Below are 12,447 nucleotides of genomic sequence, written 5' to 3' on the forward strand. Positions count from 1 at the left end.
ATATGTTACTTGCTGCTGCAGCTTTATGTGGCAAATAATTGTCCGCGATCAGCGGCCGGTACTGAATATTTTATCCAAAGATGGTGAACTATTTACCAGCGAGTTGGTCTGATCAGCGCAAATGCGTTCGCTTTGCAGTTTACAGTTAAGTGACGTTGCGTGTCAAGTTAAAAATTAACCAAGTCGAATACCGAAATGAAAAGTACTACGCCACGGCGACGACGACGTGCGTTGCGTTCAGTAACAAAATCACTTTTACTCGCGGCCGTTCGTATGGATTAAATGTCGACCGAAAACGCCGACCAAAATCGCTACAACAACGAAAGACTGTATTTATAATATACTGATTGCTTATTGTTGTTGTGAATTAACGCTTTATTGCTGCTTGTGTGGTGTTTTTTGTTGTTTTACACTGGAAGTGCGTTTGTTTTAACATTCGTTTTTCGTTGCTTCCGCAGCTGCGCTCTTGTGCTGTTCGTTTCACTCAACTTTCTTTCCACAAAACAAAAAAAAAATAATTGCATATGTTTTTGCTGGTCTTTTCGCTTCTTCGGCACTTTGCAATGGCAACACTTTTTGATATTTTTAAACTTTTTTATTTTGCACTTCTTTCGCTACTTTCTCACAAAAACCGCGCACTGTAAACCGCACGTTTGTACTATTGCTGCTGCTGCGCTTTCCGTTAACTTCAAGTTGTTGCCGCCTCAACGTGTTGAACCAATCTGTCGTTCGGTTTTGCGGCGTCGCTGACTTTTAAAGTGAACGCTGCCGCATCACCGGCGAGCACTTACCTTCAACTCGCTCTCTTTGGGGTGCTTGACGATTTGTGTCGGCGCGTTAGTCTTGTTGCAGCAAGGCAGCAAGCAAATTGGGCATCGCAAAATGTTAGGCGTCGTTGCAGCGTTTTGGCTCTCCGCAACGTGCGTTCACTCGCCGCTAGACTTTGCACTCGCTTGATTCGCTCTTAATTTTCGTGTTATTATTACTTTGTCACTGCCGTTTTTTTGTTGTTTTAGTTTGTTTGTTTTTTGTCGAAACAATGCGTTTGTAGTTTATGCATCTCGACTTGACTTTATTTCCTTGACGCGCCACAAGTGTGCCGATTGTCTTGGTTGCGCATTTGATATCAGAATGTTGCAATAGCTTATCGCTGCAGTTGCTGTTGTTGTATCGATGTGGTTTGTTGTTGTTTTATATGCCTATGCAATTGATATTTAATCGCATTTGACTTAATGCAACGCACTGGGGTGCACAGCTGCAATATTGAACAAAAGACTTAAGGCACGAACTTGTTGTCGGCCAAAGTGTTTGAAGGTAGAGTGGGGAAGTGTTTGCTGAGCGTGGCTGATTTTTATGACTGCAGCAATTATTTTTCTGGACAGTGTAGGTGATTGGAAGGCAATTTTTCCAAATGATGACGGCATAACTTGTCCTCTAAAGAGAATGTTGGGATAATTGAGGAAGTGTTTTGCGGCAGTCTCACAAAATCGATATGTTGGTTTAGTGGCCTTATAGCAAAATTAACTACCAAGGATTTAAGACTTCTTCCAAATATTTACCAAATTGCTATGTGAATTGTTTACATATCAGTTAACCATTGATTAAAGTTTCGCTTTCTTACAAGGCCAAATATTTGCTTTAATAAATTGCTAACAAGAGCGTAACACTGATTATATCGATCTTCTAACATCTCGATATCTTTTCCGTAGTAAAAGATATGCTTGCTTTAAAATATCCGCCTGCCTAGGTAGTTTCCTCTTCATTGTCGACAAATTGTTTTCATGTCTGTTCCTCCATCGGGTGTCGATTGGGTCGCTTTCGTTTCTCATATATGTTGCATAGAACTAGCCAACACATTTACTGACAGTTGCTTCGATTGGCCCAGAACTCAGATAATATTTGTAGTAATATTATGAGCCATTTTTGGGATCAAGAGCATTTTTTTAAATAATGTTTTGTTCCATTTTTGTATCCAACATAATTTTTTCAAAACATCAACACTTTCTTAGGTAGGTAGGTCGGCGTTTAGAGGACTGCAATCGGAATTACAGTGGCGGATCCAGATACGATTCTTGGGGGGGGGGAATTGAATTTATCCTTCGATTTGGGTTTCAAACTTATTATTGCGAGAGAAATACAGTACAAGTTATGAAACAAAAATTATCAATTCCAATTTTTAGGTAAACAAAGTGGTTATAATCGAAGCAAAGCTAATCCAACTAGTCTTCCTTGAAGCATGGTCGTCCTAAGCCATGTTTTGATGCGGCGAAGATAAGAGAAAGAACGTTCAGAGCTCGCGTTTGTTACGGGAAGTGTACAGAATACTCGGAGATAGGTGTGGATTGTTGGGAATATGTCGACATCATATTTTCTTAATGTTTCCAGTGCAGAAGTTGGAATTTCGCTGCCTTCAATTTTTTGTTGCTGCTGCCAGTGACATTGCCAGCAGCTTAATTCACCTTTGAATTTCAATTTTTGTACGCTTTTTTCATCATCCAGAAGACTCCCGAATCTTTCTATCAAGCATCCGATTAGATCATCGATTTCGTTTTCTTTTAAAAGACTTGATTTTTCTGGGAGCAACACACTCAATTGGTAACCATCCAAAACTTCTTGTGAAAAACGAGCTTCCAAATCTTCTTTGATGGTATCCAGCAGAGTTATGTAGACAGAGACCCTGTAGTAATCTTCGCAAGTTTTCACGTAGAAATTTTCGCGTTTCGTTTGTCGACCACATTTTCTCGGTTTCGCTTCGTCAATATCGAGTTTTTCCGCCATTTTCTTGGCTTCTGAATAAATCAATCGGAATATTTCATCAACTTTTTCCTTCTTTTTTTCCAACGTGGCAAGCAACGTCCCAATCATTTTTGATGCCTTCACCAAATCAATTGCTTCCTTTTGAAGAACTACGCTGAGCGAAAGGGTGAGCGATAGAATGTCGCTGAGATAGAAGATCCCGACGATAAATTCGAACTTGCACAAAGCCGATATGAGAATTGTTGCTTTGCCTGCTGTTTCTCTGTTCTTCCACTCACTGATTTTTGACAGAGCTTCGATGATCAACGGTAACTTCGCAACAAATTGAAGGACAGCATCGTGCCTCTCTACCCATCTTGTTTCACACAACTGGACAATTTTTTCACCAAGTATCTTGCTAATCCAGTCACACGTTTTGGAAATGAGTTCTTGAAGAATTTGTCGACTTCTCGAATGGCACTGGCAACGTTTTCGATTAATCGTACTTTCACTGACTTTGAAATACTGTTGTTGAGTTTGTGCGAGAAACACGGAGACATGACAGCATTTTTTGCTTCTTTCCGAATTTCGTTGACTGCTTCGATATCTGACAGCATGACCGCAATCCATTAGTCCCTATCGAAGTGCATTTCTCCATTCGGAGATTCATTTTCTTCATTGTCTGTCAAACCGGTTTAACAGTTTAGCGAATGTCTATCATATTTGAGATCTACATTTCAATGTCGACCGTGGCGTAGTGGTTAAGCTGGCAGGTCACTTCCCCAGCCTTGGGTTCGAACCCGGCCGAATATTTTTTTTTCTACAAAATGTGAATAAAAATCGGGAACATCCGTGCTGATTTCCAGGCGTTTTCGGACCAGCTGTTATCGTCGGAAATCGCCGGGTTCCGAGGACGAGGGCAAGTTAAAACTCGGGTTCTATATGCAAAATTGGTTACTACTATTGTTGAATAAACCAACCTAACCTCAATTTTTATGTAAACACTCGTTTGAATGTCAGTGAAATTTCACCACGCACAAAAATGAACATTAAAATCGAAACAACATCGATACTTACCATTTTAGATATTCAAAATTGGGCACTTTATTTTCCAGAATAAGGTATAACTTCACAGAAATTGACGAACATGAAATGGGTAACTTGGGCAACTTATAGTTACTATATAGATGATTCCGCTCAGCTGGGCATAGCGTGATTCTATTGGACAGTCAAGTTGAGGCGTTTTTGGCGAGATAAACGGATTTAAATGAAACGTCACCATGCGTCGAGTGTTTTTATACTCAATAGTACCAATTGTACAGTATGAGACATATATGCCATCTCTGCGGCATATATGTCTCATGGGGCATTCGATAGTCGCAAGCGGCAGCATGTCTATATGTTTTTTTGTGGTTCATGGTGTCAACTGAGGCTAGGTGATACCACGAACTTAGAAAACATATAGACACGATGCCGCTTGCGACTATCGAACGCCCCATTAATTCTATATATCTTTGGGAGCATATATGTCTCATACTGTACTCAAGACTTCGACTCTTTCTCAATTCAGAATTTAGTACTTCCGCTGTGAGTCACCCAGAAAAGGGTTAAATAAGTTTAGACAGGTCATATAATGCAATTTATGATAGTATCTTGTTGTGATTTCCATAGTGTATTTGGTGAGAGAGTGTCACTGTTATATTTTCATTTTTCTATTGCAGAGAATATTTTTCTAGCAAACAAGTGAAATTTTCAGGTTCTGCGGTTCCAAGGGGGGGTTGAGTAAAAATTGAGATATCATGATGAAACTTGGTACACGTATTTCTTTTCTCCATAAGAAGGTTAAGTTCGAAGATGGGCAAAATCTGCACACTGCCACGCCCACAAAATGGCGAAAACCGTAAACCTATAAAGTGTCATAACGAAGACATAAACAAAGATATTAAAGTGAAATTTGGCACAAAGGATCGCATTAGGGAGGGGCATAGTTGGACGTAATTTTTTTGGACAAGTGGGCGTGGCCCCGCCTCCTACTAAGTTTTTTGTACATATCTCGGAAACTACTACAGCTATGTCAACCAAACTCTACAGAGTCGTTTCCTTCAGGCATTTCCATATACAGTTCAGAAATGGAAGAAATCCATTACTAAATTTTACGGAAGAAATGACAGAAGGAAGCTGCAACCAGACTTTTTTTAAAAATTGAAAATGGGAGTGGCGTCGCCCACTTTTGGACCAAAAACCAAATCTCAGGAACTACTTTACCGATTTCAATGAAATTCGGTATATATTATTTTCTTAACACCCTGATGACATGTACGAAATATGGGTGAAATCGGTTCAGAACCACGCCTTCTTCCAATATAACGCTATTTTGAATTCCATCTGATGCGTTCTTTGTATAATATAGTATACATTAGAAAATGAAAATACAATTCAATACTCATAGTGCACAAATTGATCTAATCTAATTAATTTTACAGCAAAATAAAAAAATATGTAAATGACGGATAATGAAATCTCGATTATCACTTGCATGCGAGAGTATAAAATGTTCGGTTATACCCGAACTTAGCCCTTCCTTACTTGTTCAAAATGGTTTCAACTTTTCCTTCTGATATTCCAACGACGCCAGTAAGATCTTTCACTGTCGATTCTTAAGCACCAATCCCTTTACTTTATTGACGTGTTGATAATCAGTTGATGTTGATGGCCGTTTTGGTGTGGTGTGTTTCGTCGTGAACATGTAATTTGTATCAATCAAAAAGTCTTACTCGTGAGAAACAATAATCACCGAAGGCCTTTTTCAACATTCTGAACGTTTCGGCACCAGAAGTTTGTGTTCACTCACATAATTTAAGGAATTTCTTTGCTGAATTATTTCACTCATCGTAAAATTCGCCGAATGCACTTTATGTACTTCAGAAAGACAAGCGTATAATAAACATTAATGATTAATTTGATGTGACATTTGGAACAGATGTCACTAACAATCATGTAAAACTAGGAAAAAAAAAATTTTCAACGAATGGGTTTTCGTGCGAAATTCAAATTAAAAAGTCTTACTATATTTTGCCTACAGTAGTATATGTTCTCTATAAGGTCTCCGACGTTTCCTTCCTCCTAAACTCGTGGCAAACTTAATATGCCCTGCTCTGAGTTTAAAAATACTTAAATATCCAATTGCAACGTTTCTTCAGATATTGCCAGTTGAATACCATTAAAATAACTGAAGTGGTGACTTTTATTTAGGAAGTGTTGGCAGTTATCTTTTCTAGATATTATAAATTTATTTCATTATTTTTAATTTTGCATACAACATAATTATAATATTTTTGCTTTTCGGGCTTACAACTGCACTTCAAGTTGCTACGGTTGCACAATTAACAAATCGCTTGAAATGGCAGGTGGCAGCCCATGTTTCAGGGGAGTACAAGTAGACATTTAAAATGGATTCGCCTAGCTGAAGTGTTTATAACAAAAACAACAACTGCAGACATTTGTGGAAAAGTTTATAGTGTGGATTTTTGGTTGAAGAAACGCGCCAAAAGTGCATCCACCAAAACGAAAAATTGCATTAAATTTATAATAAAAGCTGCAGTTGCACCCAAGCAAATGCGCCGAATGCGCCTCACAAAGATTTGGTCGAGTTAACACCCAAGTTTTGTCAAATTGTTTAAGTGCTGTTGTTGCCATTTTTCACTGTTGCATAATGCGGCACTATGCCGCAAAATTTTTTTCGGATCTTTTTTTTTGGTGCCAGCTGCACAAATGCTTTTGACAAGCGCTGCTCCAACGAACAACTCGAATTTTGGACGAACGCATGTTGCACATGAAAGCACAGACACTTACATGCCAGCGCCAACTCCGTAAATTTGCATACCATAAGTCAAAGTACATAGCTGCATAACTATGGACAGACATATGTGTGCGTTGAGTATCCATATTGACGCCACGTAGTCCGCACTCATCGTAGCTCAACTGGATTATGGTGAATGTAGCAGACAGGCTAACAGCTGGCTTTCGATTGTGTAGTGCATTTTTGGCCGCTTGCAGCTTGCCTTGCACCACAATGCTGCCACACAGGAAATATCGTAAAACCACGAGGTGTCGTCATCAATTGGCTTTTGACTTTTCAGCTGATGAACTTTCCTTTGTTCCCCACTACTTTTGTGTACCAAGGATTTTATATGCGTTCACATAAATTCGTGCGGTATATATCCATACATATATACTTTAAATTACATACATACTCGTATATATATATCATCTGGTGAATACTTACGCACTGATGTTAGCTTCTGTTGACACAGTGATAATGAACTTTTGTAGTCGTTGAACTCTCTGTCCATTCATTTGGTTAATGTTTCTCTCACATATTCAGTTTTAAGCTTACATAATGCCCTTACGCTGTACTTAGTTGCGCTCATTGAAATATTTGAAATGGGTCATTTAATCAGAGATATTAATTAGATTATGTTGACGCACAAGCTGTCGAGATGAAATTAGGAAATCCAATTTTAAGTATTTCCGCTTAAAGTTAGTATTCAAGTACACATACAAACATACTTAAAAAAGTAAAATAGTGTAAAATGAAAAAAAAAATTGCAAATAAATAAAATAAGATTTGAACTATTGTTTAGCACATGATTTGGGGGAAACAAGTGAATCAAAATTTGTATGGAAGAATTCGAGACAAACTAGCAGCCCGCCTCGCCTTCACACGGGTACTAAACAATCATTTCAAAACTTATAACTTTATACACACTCTCCCATACATACTTTCTCATTTTTGCGTGGGGTCATTAAAAATTAGTTAAATGAAGAAAATGCGAACATGAAAGCATATTTTTTGGGAATATTTTTGTTTTTGTAATTTGTATATATATCTTCTATCGAAAAAAATTATCCCGCCCATGAGAGCAGAGGAGTTTCTAGGGTCTTTTATTAGTCTGTCTCCGGCCTATTTATGTGATTTATGGCTCATGGTGCACTCATCCCACATAATCAATGAGACGTCTTGCAATAGTTAACCTAGAGGTCCATTTTTGCGGATGGAAGATATTGGTTGTTGTTCAAGATTTATGGATTTAAGGTGGTTTAAGCGATTCCAAGAAGGTCGTGGGGACCTCTGTGACGATCAGAAGTCGGTCGTCTTCAGAAGTCAAAAATAAAGACAATGCTGATTTGTTTTTACGATTCCGAGGGTATTGTACACCGAGACTTCGTCCCACCTGGCCAAACGATTAATGCTGTGATTTACCTTGGTGTTATGAAGCGTCTTTTGTCACGCATTCGTCGTGCTCGACCGCAATACCGTGAGGCAGGGTCCTGGCGCCTGTTGCACGATAATTTGCCGTGTCATCGGTCGACGCTTGTCACTGATTTTTTTACAAAAAACTCCATATTAACCATTAATCACTCACCCCACTCACCTGATCTGGCACCCTGTGATTTTTACCTATTTGGAAAACTTCATTTGCCCATGAAAGGACACAGGTTTCAGGACATTTCAGTTATCCAAAAGGCGACGACCGATATTCTCAAGAGCATACCGAAAAATGACCTTAAACACTCATTTGAAATGCTAATTGACCGAGCTAAACGCTGTATCGAAGCACAAGGAAACTACTTTGAATAAAAAAATATAACTTTTGAAAAATATTAATTTTTTGTTGTTTTTTTAACAGTCCTGTTTCTTTTGCGACAGACCTTGTATTTATATATAAGATATTTAATAGATGAAATTGAAAGTTGAATTTTGTCCATTTCATCTCCCTTAAATTAATCCCCACCCGCTGCAAAACACTTATGACAACGAATTTTACAGTCATCATAGCACTTGGAAAAATTCTGCGTCGTGATGGCCATCAGAGCCTTCTTCCTTCAGCTTTTATATCCTCAACTGAGTCAAAACGGTGTCCTCGGAATGTGAAATTGCTGAATAGCCAGAAGTTACACGTAGGTAAATCAGGTGAATGCGGTGGTTGCGGCACGATATTAGTTGAAAATGTGCCGAAATATTCACGAATAAAAAATGCAGTATGAGATAGTGCATTATCGCACTTCTTTGTTCAATAAATTTAGACATAGTAAAAGTCGAAGAATTCACTTTTAGAGCCTCACAAAACGACGTGTATTTCAACTAATACTAATGGAAAGTTTGACGTGAAATTTAACATAGATATCACTAACAGTATGAATGAAAAGAGAGCCAGAGGGTTAAAACATTTTATAAAGTGTAACCTAAGCATCATAACTTCAAAACCGCATCGTTCTTTGAATTGTGAACAGGCATAAAAAGTTCACACAACCAAGCATTACTCGCTAGTTGAAGGCTTAAATTGACGCATATTTTGCAAACTGATAAATATCAATCAACATTTGTGACATAAGTTTGATAATAAGTGATACATTTTATGTGAAACCCCCACTAAATGCGCTCTCTTTGAATGTTTGGTATAACCATAATTTCTTATCATATCAACATCAACTCAACCCAAAGCAATATCTGATATTTTTGATTGCTTATAAGATTTCTCTCTGGATATTCACTTTTTGTATACATTTTGTGTTCTTTATCATAATTACCTTTAGTAGCAGCGTTTTTGGATTGTAATTCTTGGATTTTTCAACAGAGAGCATCTAATTCTTCCTTCCTTCGACTGGCTGGCAATTGGTATCATGACGTTGTCACGCTTGTTTCATCACTAGTACAACATACTAAGATATGTCTATGCAATCGTAATATACTTAAAACTAATCGAGATAGATAAGTATGGATTTATACAAGGTGCGTTCTAAAGTAAACAGGAATATAGCGCCTGGGAAAAATTCATTCCAAGGTTTTCCATTTGAAAGTTGACATTTTTATTGGACGTTTTGGTTCGTTTTGATGTCCTTATTCGAAAAAGTTAATCAAAATTTGTATAAAGTTTTGATTTTTTTTTTTTTTCAAATAGCCAAAATTTTGTAGAAATTGACTTTTGGGGACCTCTTTTTTTTAATTTTGGTTTTTGAATGAATTTTTCGAAAAAGTACACGAAAAAATTTTACACGATCAATTATATAAAATAATCGGTTTTTTTAAGTAAAATCGTAATTTTTTGGAAGTTTGCCATTTTTGGTGGCTTAAATTAATTCTACCTTGGCCAAAAGCAAAAAAGCAACGCTTATAAGTGATACAAAATGTTTCTGGAGTGTCGAGAAGATGCGCAGGATGAGGAGCATGCCAGTCGCCAGAGCACATCAAAACAAGATGGAAATACTGATGAAGTGAAGAAATTAGTATTGGCCAATCGTCGAATCACGACTAAAGAAAATGCTGAGGATCTAAACATAGTCGGTATGTTCTCGTGCTATGCTCGTGCCATTCGCTTTTAAACAATGATTCGGGTATGAGTTCTGCCAAGTTTACCCCAAAATTGCTCACTTTCGACCAAAAAAAGCGTGTAGTTAACATTGTCTAGGAGATGTTGGACTCAGCCGATGGATGAGCTAAACAAGATAGATTTGAACATGAAACTTTATTTTAGTTTACTTAGGAAATGTGCAGAATTGACAATATTTTTTTTGGAATTTGTTTGATTTTTAAGGTATCAAAGTAGACAATTGTTTTGTTGAATACACAAATATTGCACATCTGCGATATAGTGATCACCAATGGCAGTGAAACTGTCCCCGTAATATTACACATACGTATTTGTGGCAGATTATACTGCCTTAAGTCTGACTTGATATTCAGTTCTAAGTAGTTAGGCTTAGTACCAAGGTAGTCATACATAAAAGTAGCATTTTTTTCAATATCGATAATATAATATTTCAATGGAATATATCTCAAAACATCTACAGCCAAGGTCAAAATGAATAAGTATGTGGTATTTCGTACGTAATTTCCGTCCGTAATTGGGTTTAAATAGAAAAAATCGGTAATTTATAGTTATATTGCAGTCTTCGTGGGATGAAATGTGAGAGTTTCTTTGAACAATTCTGAAATAATAAAATATAAATATAATTTTGTATACCTTAACACAGCTGTTCCTTGTGGTAGTAAATAACTATAATTTTTCCTCTAAAGTACCAAAACCAAAATCAAATTGAATAGTGACAAATTCATAAGCAGTACAGCCACGCATGCTCACAATAATTAAATAATAAATAACAACTTCCTCAAATGCTTATATACACAAGAAATGAAGAGATTTCACATAAATTATAATCGCACAAGCTTAAGCTCCATGGTCGGCCCGCATTTAAACTATGAATTTTTCATCATCCTGGTGTTTACTGTTTGCAGATTTTTTTGATTTTTGTTAACAGAGCTGTTTGTTTTTTGCCGTCCGCATATTACGTAATCGATTTTCATGAGGACATATATACTTACCATTATATGTACATATATATAATTTATACGAAGGTATGTTCAGGTGTTTGTGTTAACGCGAATTTTCCAACTTGAACTTCATCCCGGCTAACATGTTGGTCGAAGTGGTGAAACGGCTTTCAATGGTGGAAAACCTGGTCGTCAGCACTACTGTTCACATGCGCACATACATACATTGGTGTAATCCGTAGGCGAGCGTCGGCAGCTGGTTACTTCACTTCAAGTGCAAGTCCGCGCTGCAAGCGCCACCGCGTCACGAGGCAGCCCACGGCCAACAAGTCAAACAGCCCAATTGCCATTGCTCACATTTCGTTAGTGCAAGCGAGTTGCAAGCGCGCTTTGGTTGTTGCTACTTTGTCGCAATACTTCCCCAATTCGAATACCCACTTCACAAGTTTTTGGCAAAATTAAAGTGATTGTTGTTGTTTTCATAGCGGCGGCTGCGGCTTTACTCAGTCGCACCGCTCTTTCGGCCGCACATTGTGCGCCGCGGCGTGGTCGGGCGCCTGCATTGTCACTGCGGCTGTAACGGAAACCTCTTGACATGCTCCTGTTAATCACAACGCCGCAATCGGAAGTATTGCGGAAGCGATGGAAATATGCAAGGCTGCACTCGCATTTTCAGCTGCAATTTTTACTCTTCACTCACTCGTTTAAAATCACTTATGTGAATTAATCTTTTTGTGTAAAAATCATTTGGTAATATTTTTTACTTTCCTATAGTATATTTCGTGGACATTTTAGTTGAAGAAAAATAGGAAAATAGTTGAAAGTGAAAGTACTTAACTGCCAGTGTGTGCATATTATTTTTATTTATTAAACTAAGAGAAATAAAATAAACGAGAGAGCCGAATGAGTTAGCTAAACTCTTTTGATTTTGGCTCCAGACGCATTTTGAACTGAGGTGCAGTACATATGGTAATATGACTGCTTTGGCCAATACGAATGAAAAATATGTAAAGAAGTTTCATTTATTTTAAAAAATCGGTAAATATTATCACACTAACATACATAATATTGGGTCTCTATCAACATTTTTGTTCCAATATTCCGAACATGCGTTCCTGCCATTTCAAAACTTTAAAGGCAGCCAATGTATTCGGCTGTTCGGAATTGTGAGGAAATTGGGTGTCGCATGAATCGAAGCTTTAAGAAGTTGAAAGACGAAATGCTGCTTAAATGACGAAAGTCGTTTCTGCGTTGGATGAGAATGATGATAAAAAAATTGAAAACATATATTTTTAAAACCTGCCCAACTGGCCAAATCAACGGCAAAGCCGAATATTTGTGACGCCAGGACCGTGTTCTATGTATTATATATTTGTTGG

The sequence above is a fragment of the Bactrocera neohumeralis genome, chromosome 2, assembly GCF_024586455.1.
Source record: "Bactrocera neohumeralis isolate Rockhampton chromosome 2, APGP_CSIRO_Bneo_wtdbg2-racon-allhic-juicebox.fasta_v2, whole genome shotgun sequence".
In the NCBI taxonomy this organism is placed as follows: Eukaryota; Metazoa; Arthropoda; class Insecta; order Diptera; family Tephritidae; genus Bactrocera; species Bactrocera neohumeralis.